Raw genomic sequence first — 14150 nt, forward strand, 5'->3', positions numbered from 1 at the left:
CAGTCATTTTTCCCATAAAATTTCAAAGGAAAACTTCATATGTGTGGTGTGGGGGCTGTGCTTTGGCAAAGTGGGTGGGGTTATATCCTTCCTGTTTGGCCCTGTCCGGGGGTGTCCTCGGATGGGGCCACAGTGTCTCCTGACCCCTCCTGTCTCAGCCTCCAGTATTTATGCTGCAGTAGTTTATGTGTCGGGGGGCTAGGGTCAGTTTGTTTATCTGGAGTACTTCTCCTGTCCTATTCGGTGTCCTGTGTAAATCTAAGTGTGCGTTCTCTAATTCTCTCCTTCTCTCTTTCTTTCTCTTGAGCCCTAGAACCATGCCCCAGGACTACCTGACATGATGACTCCTTGCTGTCCCCAGTCCACCTGGCCATGCTGCTGCTCCAGTTTCAACTGGCCTGGGCCCTAGGACCATGTCCCAGGACTACCTGACATGAGGACTCCTTGCTGTCCCCAGTCCACCTGGCCATGCTCCTGCTCCAGTTTCAACTGTTCTGCCTTACTATTATTCAACCATGCTGGTCATTTATGAACATTTGAACATCTTGGCCACGTTCTGTTATAATCTCCACCCGGCACAGCCAGAAGAGGACTGGCCACCCCACATATGCTCTCTCTAATTCTCTCTTTCTTTCTCTCTCTCGGAGGACCTGAGCCCTAGGACCGTGCCCCAGGACTACCTGACATGATGGCTCCTTGCTGTCCCCAGTCCACCTGACTGTGCTGCTGCTCCAGTTTCAACTGTTCTGCCTTATTATTATTTGACCATGCTGGTCATTTATGAACATTTGAACATCTTGGTCATGTTCTGTTATAATCTCTACCCGGCACAGCCAGAAGAGGACTGGCCACCCCACATAGCCCGGTTCCTCTCTAGGTTTCTTCCTAGGTTTTGGCCTTTCTAGGGAGTTTTTCCTAGCCACCGTGCTTTTACACCTGCATTGTTTGCTGTTTGGGGTTTTAGGCTGGGTTTCTGTACAGCACTTTGAGATATCAGCTGATGTACGAAGGGCTATATAAATAAATTTGATTTGATTTGATTTGATTTGAAAACTAAATCACACATACACACAGCTTGGAAGTAGGGACCCATTGGGGTGCGTAGAGACATACACTGCCTGCATTAGTTAACCTTGTTGGAACTTTTAAAGAACCGTCAGACCTAGAGTTCCGAAACTTTAGAATCCTGTTCTAGACCTCAGGTCAATAGTGCGTGGTGAGTTACGTGGCTCTAGACGGTTCTCGGACCGAGAAACAGCTTCGTACATTTGCAATGACTTCAATTCATTTTGACCATTACAAAAATGGCGACATTTAGAAATGTCTCAGAGACACAAGACTAGGTGCATTGCGACCGTCTCGGCCCATATAGACAGTCCCCAACGTTTCTGTCCGATAGCTCATTCAAGGACCCCGTAGCAAGTCATGGAAAAAGTGGATTTTCAGCACCAATTAGGGTTTTGCTCGGACACCAAATGACCGATCGAGCCGAAACTTGGGATTCGGGGTCGCCTCAGCTAGGCCTACACGTAACATAAGAAATGGACCCGCAGCTAGAACGTAACTACGTGTTTTATGTTTTTTTTAATGGTTTGAACCAAAGGCGTTGTGAATTCTGGGCCAGCTCCGAAGTATGTGATAGTTGGCTACTAAACAGGTTGGAAAAAGTGGGTTTAGTGTCAGTTTGTATCAGTTTGGTGTCAGAATGATATCTAATTGACTGATGGACGGTGACTTGCTGGTGACTCTTGTCCATTTGCAATATGTTTAAACAGTGAGGTACCATCACCAAAAGTGACATTCTGAAATCAACCCTAACGAGCCATTGAGATGAACCAGAATCACTGCCCAGCCGTCCCGAGTTCATCGGGCCAGTCAATTTCACATTCCTGCAGGATTTTTATAGCATGACAAATTTGTGATGGTACCTGCCCATTGAACCATATTGCAAATGCACAGTGACTTTGCAAAAGTGAGAAAACATAAACAAATGGACATGATGAAATCAACACAACGAGTGATGGAAAGGTACAACTCTCACTGCTCGGCCATCCTGTGTTCATCAGACCAGTCAATTTTGCATTTTTGAGCATGTCAAATTTCATATGGTAAATGCACATTGAAACATATTGCAAATGCACGTGCATTTGCAATATGATTCTATAGTGAAAAAACATCACAAAATGGACATGATGAAGTCAATATAACGAGCGATGGAAAGGAGCAACTATCACTGTCAGGCCATCCCGAGTTCATCTGGCCAGTCAATTTAGCATTTTTGAGCATGTCAAATTTCATATGGTAAATGCACATTGAAACATATTGCAAATGCACGTGCACTTACAATATGATTCTATAGTGAAAAAACATCACCTAATGGACATGATGAAATCAACACAACGAGTGATGGAAATGTACAACTATCACTGCTCGGCCATCCTGTGTTCATCAGACCAGTCAATTTTGCATTTTTGAGCATGTCAAATTTCATATAGTAATTGTCCATTGAACCATATTGCAAATGCACGTGCACTTGCAATATGATTATATAGTGAAAAAACATCACAAAATGGACATGATGAAATCAACACAACGAGTGATGGAAATGTACAACTATCACTGCTCGGCTATCCTGTGTCCATCAGACCAGTCAATTTTGCATTTCTGCAGGATTTTTGAGCATGTCAAATTTCTTATGGCATTTGGCCCACAAAAAAATTCCTTATGCACAATTTAAAAAAAAATATAAAAAAATATGATAATAAAATTGGACAAAAGTATATTCATACAGTTCTTACACATGTGTAATTGACAAAAAAATCGAAAGAATTTCAAAAAACGGTCCAGAAAGCACTTTTTTAAGGGTGTGTGAAGTTTTTTACAAAATTTTGACATTTTTGACTTTTGACTTTTGACTTCCCATGAAATCATATTGAAATTGGACAAAACATATTCCTTATGCGCATGTAAAAAAAAAATATATGATAATAAAATTGGACAATAGTATATTCATACTGTTCTTACACATGTGTAATTGACAAAAAAAATCGAAAGAATTTCGAAAAACGGTCCAGAAAGCACTTTTTTAAGGGTGTGTGAAGTTTTTTACAAAATTTTGACATTTTTGACTTTTGACTTTTGACTTCCTATGAAATCATATTGAAATTGGACAAAACATATTCCTTATGCGCATGTAAAAAATAAAATAAATATGATAATAAAATTGGACAATAGTATATTCATACAGTTCTTACACGTGTGTAATTGACAAAAAAATCGAAAGAATTTCGAAAAACGGTCCAGAAAGCACTTTTTTAAGGAGTGATAAGTTTTTGACAAAAAATTCATTTTTTAAAAATTTTGCTTTTGGACGTTGACTTGGGTTACATTTCCAATATGAAAAACCCAGGTGGAGCGGATTCGCCCCCTGTTGAATTTTTAAAGTGTTACAACTGGCAATTGCCATATGGCATTTGCAATACACTTTGCATGAATCAACGCCGAATTGGGTGGTATTGGCCAATGTGTATATGGTTTGTCCGATGCCAATGACTTGCCATTCATTTTTGTCCAATACAGGGGGGTATTCCCTTACAAGGGATAAGACACGGGATTAGACAAAGACAGATGTACACATCCTAATGCGCCACCAGAATAATCTTCTCTTCTGTTTAGTATATAGTCCATTCCTCTCGTCTGTTTAGTATATAGTCTATGCATCTCTTCTGTTTACTATATAGTCCATTCCTCTCTTGTGTGTTGTTTGTAGCTGGTGAGATGAGTCAGGCGCAGGACAGCAGATATGAGTAATGAGAGCAATTTTACTCAACAACATCACAATTCACTTTATAATAATACAAGGCCACAAATACGGACCGCAATACAATAAACAATTACTCACAAACAAACATTGGGGAATAGAGGGTGTCACGAATCCCGCTTCCTGAGTCTGTGTTTGCCTGTGTTTCTGTCCTGGAGTGTGTTTCCGGTGTCCTGGAACGCTCCCTGTCTGGTTGCCGGGCGAATTAGCTTGTTGGGAGATCGATGTTCACCCGCACCTGTATCCCATCAGTAATCTGCACACCTGTCCTGATCATCACCTCTCCCCTTCAAAAGCTCTGACCTGACATCCATTCCCTGCCGGATCGTTAGCCATGAACATTACTCACCCGGATCATTTACCCCATGCCCGCCTGGTCGTCAGAGGATTCTGCTACCCCATTGGATCCACCTATTTACTCCCATCAACACACCACTGCTGCCCGCTACGCCACCTGGATATATCTACCCATTCACATTCACTTGTAAATAAATTCTCACCTTCTTCCTACTCTCCTTGTCCTTGTCTTCTTCTGGGTCCAATTCTGGTAAACCCTGACAGAGGGTTAAATAATGAACAAGTAAATGGGGGATTGAAACCTGGTGTGTAAGACAAAGACAAATCAAATGGAAAATGAAAAGTGGATTGGCGATGGCTAGAAGGCCGGTGACGTCGACCGCCGAACGCTGCCCGAACACGGCAGAAGTCATGACATCTCTCCTCTTTAGTATATAGACTATTCATATCTTCTGTTTAGTATATAGTCTGTATCTCTCTTTTGTTTAGTATATAGACTATTCCTCTCTCCTGTTTAGTATATAGTCTATTAATCTAGACTGTTTAGTATATAGACTATTCCTCTCTTCTGTTTAGTCTATAGTCTATTCCTCTCTTCTGTTTAGTATATAGACTATTCATCTCTCCTGTTTAGTATATAGTCTATTCATCTCTACTGTTTAGTATATAGTCTATTCCTCTCTTCTGTTTAGTATATAGTCTATTCCTCTCTACTGTTTAGTATATAGTCTATTCCTCTCTACTGTTTAGTATATAGTCTATTCCTCTCTACTGTTTAGTATATAGTCTATTCCTCTCTACTGTTCAGTATATAGTCTATTCCTCTCTACTGTTTAGTATATAGTCTATTCTTCTCTACTGTTTAGTCTATAGACTATTCATCTCGACTGTTTAGTATATAGACTATTCATCTCTACTGTTTAGCATATAGTCTATTCATCTCTTCTGTTTAGTAATATAGTCTATTCATCTCTTCTGTTTAGCATATAGTCTGTGTCTCTCTTTTGTTTAGTCTATAGTCTATTCGTCTCTTGTGTTTAGTATATAGTCTATTCATCTCTTCTGTTTAGTATATAGTCTGTATCTCTTCTGTTTAGTATATAGTCTATTAATCTAGACTGTTCAGTATATAGTCTATTCCTCTCTACTGTTTAGTATATAGTCTATTCTTCTCTACTGTTTAGTCTATAGACTATTCATCTCGACTGTTTAGTATATAGTCTATTCATCTCTTCTGTTTAGTATATAGTCTATTCATCTCTCCTGTTTAGTATATAGTCTATTCATCTCTTCTGTTTAGTATATAGTCTATTCATCTCTTCTGTTTAGTATATAGTCTATTCATCTCTTCTGTTTAGTATATAGTCTATTCATCTCTTCTGTTTAGTATATAGTCTGTGTCTCTCTTTTGTTTAGTATATAGACTATTCCTCTCTCCTGTTTAGTATATAGACTATTCCTCTCTCCTGTTTACTTCTCCTTTCCCCCTTCTGATGACCAGGTGGCAAATCGCATCTCTGCATGTCTGGCAGACATATCAGTGTGGATGACAGATCACCACCTCAAGCTGAACCTCGGCAAGACGGAGCTGCTCTTCCTCCCGGGGAAGGACTGCCCGTTCCATGATCTCGCCATCACGGTTGACAACTCCATTGTGTCCTCCTCCCAGAGCGCTAAGAACCTTAGCGTGATCCTGGACAACACCCTGTCGTTCTCAACTAACATCAAGGCGGTGGCCCGTTTGTAGGTTCATGCTCTACAACATCCGCAGAGTACTACCCTGCCTCACACAGGAAGCTGCGCAGGTCCTAATCCAGGCACTTGTCATCTCCCGTCTGGATTACTGCAACTCGCTGTTGGCTGGGCTCCCTGCCTGTGCCATTAAACCCCTACAACTCATCCAGAACGCCGCAGCCCGTCTGGTGTTCAACCTTCCCAAGTTCTCTCACGTCACCCCTTGCTCCTCCGCTCTCTCCACTGGCTTTAGTATATAGCTCGCATCCGCTACAAGACCATGGTGCTTGCCTACGGAGCTGTTTAGTCTAAGTCACCTCAGTACCTCCAGGCTCTGATTTAGGCCCTACACCCAAACAAGGGCACTGCGTTCATCCACCTCTGGCCTGCTCGCCTCCCTACCACTGAGGAAGGAATCTCTCTTTTGTTTAGTATATGGTCTATTAATCTAGACTGTTTAGTCTATAGTCTATTCATCTCTTCTGTTTAGTCTATAGTCTATTCGTCTCTTGTGTTTAGTATATAGACTATTTATCTCTACTGTTTAGTCTATAGTCTGTATCTCTCTTTTGTTTAGTATATAGACTATTTATCTCTTCTGTTTAGTCTATAGTCTATTCATCTCTTCTGTTTAGTCTATAGTCTATTCGTCTCTTGTGTTTAGTATATAGACTATTTATCTCTACTGTTTAGTCTATAGTCTGTATCTCTCTTTTGTTTAGTATATAGACTATTTATCTCTTCTGTTTAGTCTATAGTCTGTATCTCTCTTTTGTTTAGTATATAGTCTATTTATCTCTTCTGTTTAGTATATAGTCTATTTATCTCTACTGTTTAGTCTATAGTCTATTAATGTAGACTGTTTAGTCTATAGTCTGTATCTCTCTTTTGTTTAGTATATAGTCTATTAATGTAGACTGTTTAGTATATAGTCTATTCATATCTTCTGTTTAGTCTATAGACTATTCCTCTCTTGTTTGTCCGTGTTTATTTTTGTTCACCGGAGAATAAACCTCTATTCACTATTTGCTCTCTGCGCCTGATTCCACCCACCTTGACTAGTCGTGACACCCTCATGATATCATCTATTTTATGAAGTGCACCAGTCCATCTTGCAGCAATGCACCCCCACAACATGATGCTGCCACCCCCGTGTTTCACAGTTGGGATGGTGTTTTTTGGCTTGTAAGCCTCCCCCTTTTCTTCCAAACACAATGATGGTCATTACGGCCAATCAGTTCTATTTTTGTTTCATCAGACCAGAGGACATTTCTCCAATAAGTATGACCTTTGACCCCATCTGCAGTTGCAAACCTTAGTCTGGCTTATTTTATGGTGGCTTTGGAGCAGTGGCTTCTTCCTTGCTGAGCGGCCTTTCAGGTTATGTCGATAAAGGACTCATTTTCCTGTGGATATTGATACAAACAAAGCTAGCAAGATAGCCAATCAGCACCAATCTGGGTCAAACAAAGCTACCTAGATAGCCAATCAGCACAAATCTGGGTCAAACAGAGCTAGCTAGATAGCCAATCAGCACCAATCTGTGTCAAACAAAGCTAGCTAGATAGCCAATCAGCACCAATCGGGGTCAAACAGGTAGCTAGATAGCCAATCAGCAGGACTTTATGTGGAAACCCCGTATCTGTCGCTAACCTTGTGTGACAGCAAGCCTTTTCCTTTTGGACAAAAATTACAAGAACATAGAGAGAAAATACAATATGGCTACAATATGGTTGCTAATACTGGAAAAGCTCAATCAAAGTCCAAGTACACAGAAATAACTTATTATTGCAGAAAATATAATGTAAATGTAAATGTTCCTTCACGATTTTCCCAAATGTGCCTGGGGGACTTCACACTAAATGTCATGTAGCTTGCTCATACGTCAAGTCATCAGTCTGAAACTTGAGACGTTTCTGTTGCTTTTCAAAGATGGTGGTAAAAAACGGTTGTTTTTTTCTTTGTATTTTCTTCTCCCAGATCTATTGTGTTATATTCTCCTACATTCCATTCACATTTACCAGATCTATTGTGTTATATTCTCCTACATTCCATTCACATTTACACAAAGTGTTTCCTTTAAAACGGTACCATGCATATACATATCCTTGCTTCAGGTCCTAAGCTACAGGCAGATTTGAGTACGTCATTTTAGGTGAAAATCTAAAACAAGGGGGCTATCCCTAAGATTTAAAAGGAAACTTGGTGGACGTGAACTTCTGACCCACTGGAATTGTGATACAGTGAATTATAAGTGAAATAATCTGTCTATAAACAATTTTCTTGTGTCATGCAACAAGAAGATTGTCCATGACAAAACTATAGTTTGTTAACAAGAAATTTGTGGAGTGGTTGAAAAATGAGTTTTAGTGACTCCAACCTAAGTGTATGTAAACTTCCGACATCAACTGTATATAGTCTATTCCTCTGATCTCTCTTTCCATACACAGCCTCTGATCTCTCCTGTTCACATGTTTCCAGCTACAGCCTCTAACCTCTCCTGTTCAAATCAACCCCACTGAGTCTATTAACCAGGCAATGCGAATGGGTACACATGGAGAACAGGCACAGTGGACCTCCTCATAGCAGATGTAGATTAGAACAGACATCAATAAATAATTACGGGTCCTGAGACGTTTAAGTAGGAATCTATACGATGTGAAACAGCCTTTAATCGAGTTACTCCTGACACGGGATCCATAAAAAGCTGCTAACATCGACAGAAGATGAAGTTCCTTTTGTTCCTGTATTGCCTTTCTTACCTGCTGTGTTTCATGGAGCATCAGGATACACTTACCTTGTATTTATCAAGCAAGTCTCTGAAACCAGTTCTGAAACCTCTCTGAAACCTCTCTGAAACCAGTTCTGAAACCAGTTCTGAAACCAGTTCTGAAACCAGTTCTGAAACCTCTCTGAAACCAGTTTTGAAACGTCTCTGAAACCTCTCTGAAACCAGTTCTGAAACTCTCTGGTACCAGTTATGAAACCTCTCTGAAACCAGTTCTGAAACTCTCTGAACCCAGTTCTGAAACCTCTCTGAAACCTCTCTCAAACCAGTTCTGAAACCAGTTCTGAAACCTCTCTGAAACATCTCTGAAACCAGTTCTGAAACCTCTCTAAAACCTCTCTGAAACCTCTCTGAAACCAGTTCTGAAACCAGTTCTGAAACCAGTTCTGAAACCTCTCTGAAACCTCTCTGAAACCTCTCTGAAACCTCTCTGAAACCAGTTCTGAAACCTCCCTGAAACCAGTTCTGAAACCAGTTCTGAAACCAGTTCTGAAACCAGTTCTGAAACCAGTTCTGCAACCAGTTCTGAAACCAGTTCTGAAACCTCTCTGAAACCTCTCTGAAACCTCTCTGAAACCAGTTCTGAAACTCTCTGAAACCTCTCTGAAACCAGTTCTGAAACCTCCCTGAAACCAGTTCTGAAACCAGTTCTGAAACCAGTTCTGAAACCTCTCTGAAACCAGTTCTGAAACCTCGCTGAAACCGCTCTGAAACCAGTTCTGAAACTCTCTGAAACCAGTTCTGAAACCTCTCTGAAACCAGTTCTGAAACCTCTCTGAAACCAGTTCTGAAACCTCTCTGAAACCTCTCTGAAACCAGTTCTGAAACCAGTTCTGAAACCTCTCTGAAACCTCTCTGAAACCTCTCTGAAACCAGTTCTGAAACCTCTCTGAAACCAGTTCTGAAACCAGTTCTGAAACCAGTTCTGAAACCTCTCTGAAACCTCTCTGAAACCAGTTCTGAAACTCTCTGAAACCTCTCTGAAACCAGTTCTGAAACATTCTGAAACCAGTTCTGAAACCTCTCTGAAACCAGTTCTGAAACCTCTCTGAAACCAGTTCTGAAATCTCTCTGAAACCTCTCTGAAACCTCTCTGAAACCAGTTCTAAAACTCTGAAACCAGTTCTGAAACCTCTCTGAAACCTTTCTGAAACCAGTTCTGAAACGTCTCTGAAACCAGTTCTGAAACCTCTCTGAAACCAGTTCTGAAACCTCTCTGAAACCAGTTCTGAAACCTCTCTGAAACCTCTCTGAAACCAGTTCTGAAACCTCTCTGAAACCAGTTCTGAAACCTCTCTGAAACCAGTTCTGAAACCAGTTCTGAAACCAGTTCTGAAACTCTCTGAAACCAGTTCTGAAACCTCTCTGCAGTCAGACTGGTAAAGCTACATTTTAAATTAGAAACCTACTTATTTCAGGTAAACAGAAAGATATACAGGGAAGCACGGCTGGCCCTTAAATGTAGACGGAGAGCTAACACTAATATGCATGTCAATCTCTCATGGCTCAAAGTGGAGGAGATACTGACTTCATCACTACTTGTTTTTCAATAAGTTTTGAACTGCTGAATGCACAGAACTGTCTGTTTAAAATACTAGCACACAGCTCAGACACCCACTAGAGGTCTCTTCCCAGTCCCAAAGACCAGAACACACTATGGGAGGCGCACAGTACTAGATAGAGCCATGACTACATGGAAATCAATTCCATATCAGGTAACTGTTGCAAGCAGTAGAATCAGATTTAAAAAATGTTAAAAAGTAAATGTTATTGAACAGAGTGGACTGTGAAGAGGTAACACAAACACAGAAACTAACACAAAAACTCTACACACAGGTACACTGCAATGTTGTAATATTGTTGCATGTGGTATTATACATGTTGTATTGTAGATATGTAGTGGTGTAATAATGTGTTGTATTGTAGATATGTAGTGGTGTAATAATGTGTTATATTGTAGATATGTAGTGGTGTTATAATGTGTGGTATTGTAGATATGTAGTGGTAGAGTAGTGGTGTAATAATATGTTGTATTGTAGATATGTAGTGGTGTAATAATGTGTTATATTGTAGATATGTAGTGGTGTTATAATGTGTTGTATTGTAGATATGTAGTGGTGTTATAATGTATTGTATATATGTAGTGGTGTAATAATGTGTTGTATTGTAGATATGTAGTGGTGTAATAATGTGTTGTATTGTAGATATGTAGTGGTGTAATAATGTGTTGTATTGTAGATATGTAGTGGTAGTGTAGTGGTGTAATAACGTGTTGTATTGTAGATATGTAGTGGTGTTATAATGTGTTGTATTGTAGATATGTAGTGGTGTTATAATGTGTTGTATTGTAGATATGTAGTGGTGTAATAATGTGTTTTATTGTAGATATGTAGTGGTGTAATAATGTGTTGTATTGTAGATATGTAGTGGTAGAGTAGTGGTGTAATAATGTGTTGTATTGTAGATATGTAGTGGTAGAGTAGTGGTGTAATAATGTGTTGTATTGTAGATATGTAGTGGTGTAATAATGTGTTGTATTGTAGATATGTAGTGGTAGAGTAGTGGTGTTATAATGTGTTGTATTGTAGATATGTAGTGGTAGTGTAGTGGTGTAGTAATGTGTTGTATTGTAGATATGTAGTGGTGTTATAATGTGTTGTATTGTAGATATGTAGTGGTGTAATAATGTGTTGTATTGTAGATATGTAGTGGTAGAGTAGTGGTGTTATAATGTGTTATATTGTAGATATGTAGTGGTAGTGTAGTGGTGTAATACTGTGTTATATTGTAGATATGTAGTGGTAGAGTAGTGGTGTAATAATGTATTGTAGATATGTAGTGGTAGAGTAGTGGTGTTATAATGTGTGGTATTGTAGATATGTAGTGGTAGAGTAGTGGTGTAATAATGTGTTGTATTATATATATGTAGTGGTAGAGTAGTGGTGTAATAATGTGTTGTATTGTAGATATATAGTGGTAGAGTAGTGGTGTTATAATGTGTTATATTGTAGATATGTAGTGGTAGAGTAGTGGTGTTATAATGTGTTATATTGTAGATATGTAGTGGTAGTGTAGTGGTGTAATACTGTGTTATATTGTAGATATGTAGTGGTAGTGTAGTGGTGTAATAATGTATTGTAGATATGTAGTGGTAGAGTAGTGGTGTAATAATGTATTGTAGATATGTAGTGGTAGAGTAGTGGTGTTATAATGTGTTATATTGTAGATATGTAGTGGTGTTATAATGTGTTGTATTGTAGATATGTAGTGGTAGAGTAGTGGTGTAATAATGTGTTGTATTGTAGATATGTAGTGGTGTAATAATGTGTTGTATTGTAGATATGTAGTGGTAGTGTAGTGGTGTTATAATGTGTTGTATTGTAGATATGTAGTGGTGTAATAATGTGTTGTATTGTAGATATGTAGTGGTAGAGTAGTGGTGTAATAATGTGTTGTATTGTAGATATGTAGTGGTAGAGTAGTGGTGTAATAATGTGTTGTATTGTAGATATGTAGTGGTGTTATAATGTGTTGTATTGTAGATATGTGTTGTGGATATGTAGTGGTGTAATAATGTGTTGTATTGTAGATATGTGTTGTGGATATGTAGTGGTGTAATAATGTGTTGTATTGTAGATATGTAGTGGTGTAATAATGTGTTGTATTGTAGATATGTAGTGGTGTTATAATGTGTTGTATTGTAGATATATAGTGGTGTTATAATGTGTTGTATTGTAGATATGTAGTGGTAGAGTAGTGGTGTTATAATGTGTTGTATTATATACATGTAGTGGTAGAGTAGTGGTGTAATAATGTGTTGTATTGTAGATATGTAGTGGTGTTATAATGTGTTGTATTGTAGATATATAGTGGTGTTATAATGTGTTGTATTGTAGATATGTAGTGGTAGAGTAGTGGTGTAATAATGTGTTGTAGATATGTAGTGGTAGAGTAGTGGTGTAATAATGTATTGTATTGTAGATATGTAGTGGTAGAGTAGTGGTGTTATAATGTGTTGTATTGTAGATATGTAGTGGTGTAATAATGTGTTGTATTGTAGATATGTAGTGGTAGAGTAGTGGTGTAATAATGTGTTGTATTGTAGATATGTAGTGGTGTTATAATGTGTTGTATTGTAGATATATAGTGGTGTTATAATGTGTTGTATTGTAGATATGTAGTGGTAGAGTAGTGGTGTTATAATGTGTTATATTGTAGATATGTAGTGGTAGTGTAGTGGTGTAATAATGTGTTATATTGTAGATATGTAGTGGTAGTGTAGTGGTGTTATAATGTGTTGTATTGTAGATATGTAGTGGTAGTGTAGTGGTGTAATAATGTGTTGTAGATATGTAGTGGTAGAGTAGTGGTGTAATAATGTATTGTATTGTAGATATGTAGTGGTAGAGTAGTGGTGTAATAATGTGTTGTATTGTAGATATGTAGTGGTGTAATAATGTGTTGTATTGTAGATATGTAGTGGTAGAGTAGTGGTGTTATAATGTGTTGTATTGTAGATATGTAGTGGTAGAGTAGTGGTGTAATAATGTGTTGTATTGTAGATATGTAGTGGTGTAATAATGTGTTGTATTGTAGATATGTAGTGGTAGAGTAGTGGTGTTATAATGTGTTGTATTGTAGATATGTAGTGGTATAATAATGTGTTGTATTGTAGATAAATTGTGTGTATACGTGTGCATGTACAGATGTGTATTTGTGCATGTATGTATGTGTAGATTTGTAGATTTGTGTAGATGTTTGTGTATAACTGTGAATGTGCGTATATGTAGATATGTAGATGTGTATATTTGTGTAGGTGTTTGTGTATAAGTGTAGATGTGCGTATATGTAGATGTGTAGATGTGCGTGGGCGTAGCTATGTGTAAGTGTGGATGTGTGTGTTTAGATATGTGTATATGTGTGCACGTGTAGGTGTGTATGTGTGAAGATGTGTATATGTGTAGATGCGTATGTGTAGATGTGTTAGTGTAGATATGTGTATGTTTATATGTGTAGATGTCTAGAGTTGTGTCTGTGTAGCTGAATAGATGTGTACGTGTATATGTGTGTTTAGATGTGTAGATGTGTTTATTGGTCACAACTTCCACCGAAGTCGGTTCCTCTCCTTGTTTGGGCGGCGTTTGGCGTCACCGGTCTACTAGCTATTGTCAATCCACTTTTAATTTTCCATTTACTTTGTCTTGTTTTCCTGCACACCTGGTTTCAATTTCCCTCATTAATTGTTGTGTATTTAACCCTCTGTTTCCCCCATGTCTTTGTGTGGGTTTGTTTATTGTAAGTGCTTGTGCACATGTTGACTGGTGCGCGTCGGGTTTTGTATCCATGTTGGTTATTTCTTCATGCCTTTGGTTTTGGAATTAAACTGTTCCGTCTATTACCTAGTTCTGCTCTCCTAGGTCTGACTTCCCTGCCACCAGTTACGCACCCCTTACAGTATGTTTAGCTGTAGAGATGTGTCTTTGTAGATGTATAGAGGTTTGTATGTGTAGA

This window comes from Oncorhynchus gorbuscha, linkage group LG11, assembly GCF_021184085.1.
Source record: "Oncorhynchus gorbuscha isolate QuinsamMale2020 ecotype Even-year linkage group LG11, OgorEven_v1.0, whole genome shotgun sequence".
NCBI classification, from domain to species: Eukaryota; Metazoa; Chordata; class Actinopteri; order Salmoniformes; family Salmonidae; genus Oncorhynchus; species Oncorhynchus gorbuscha.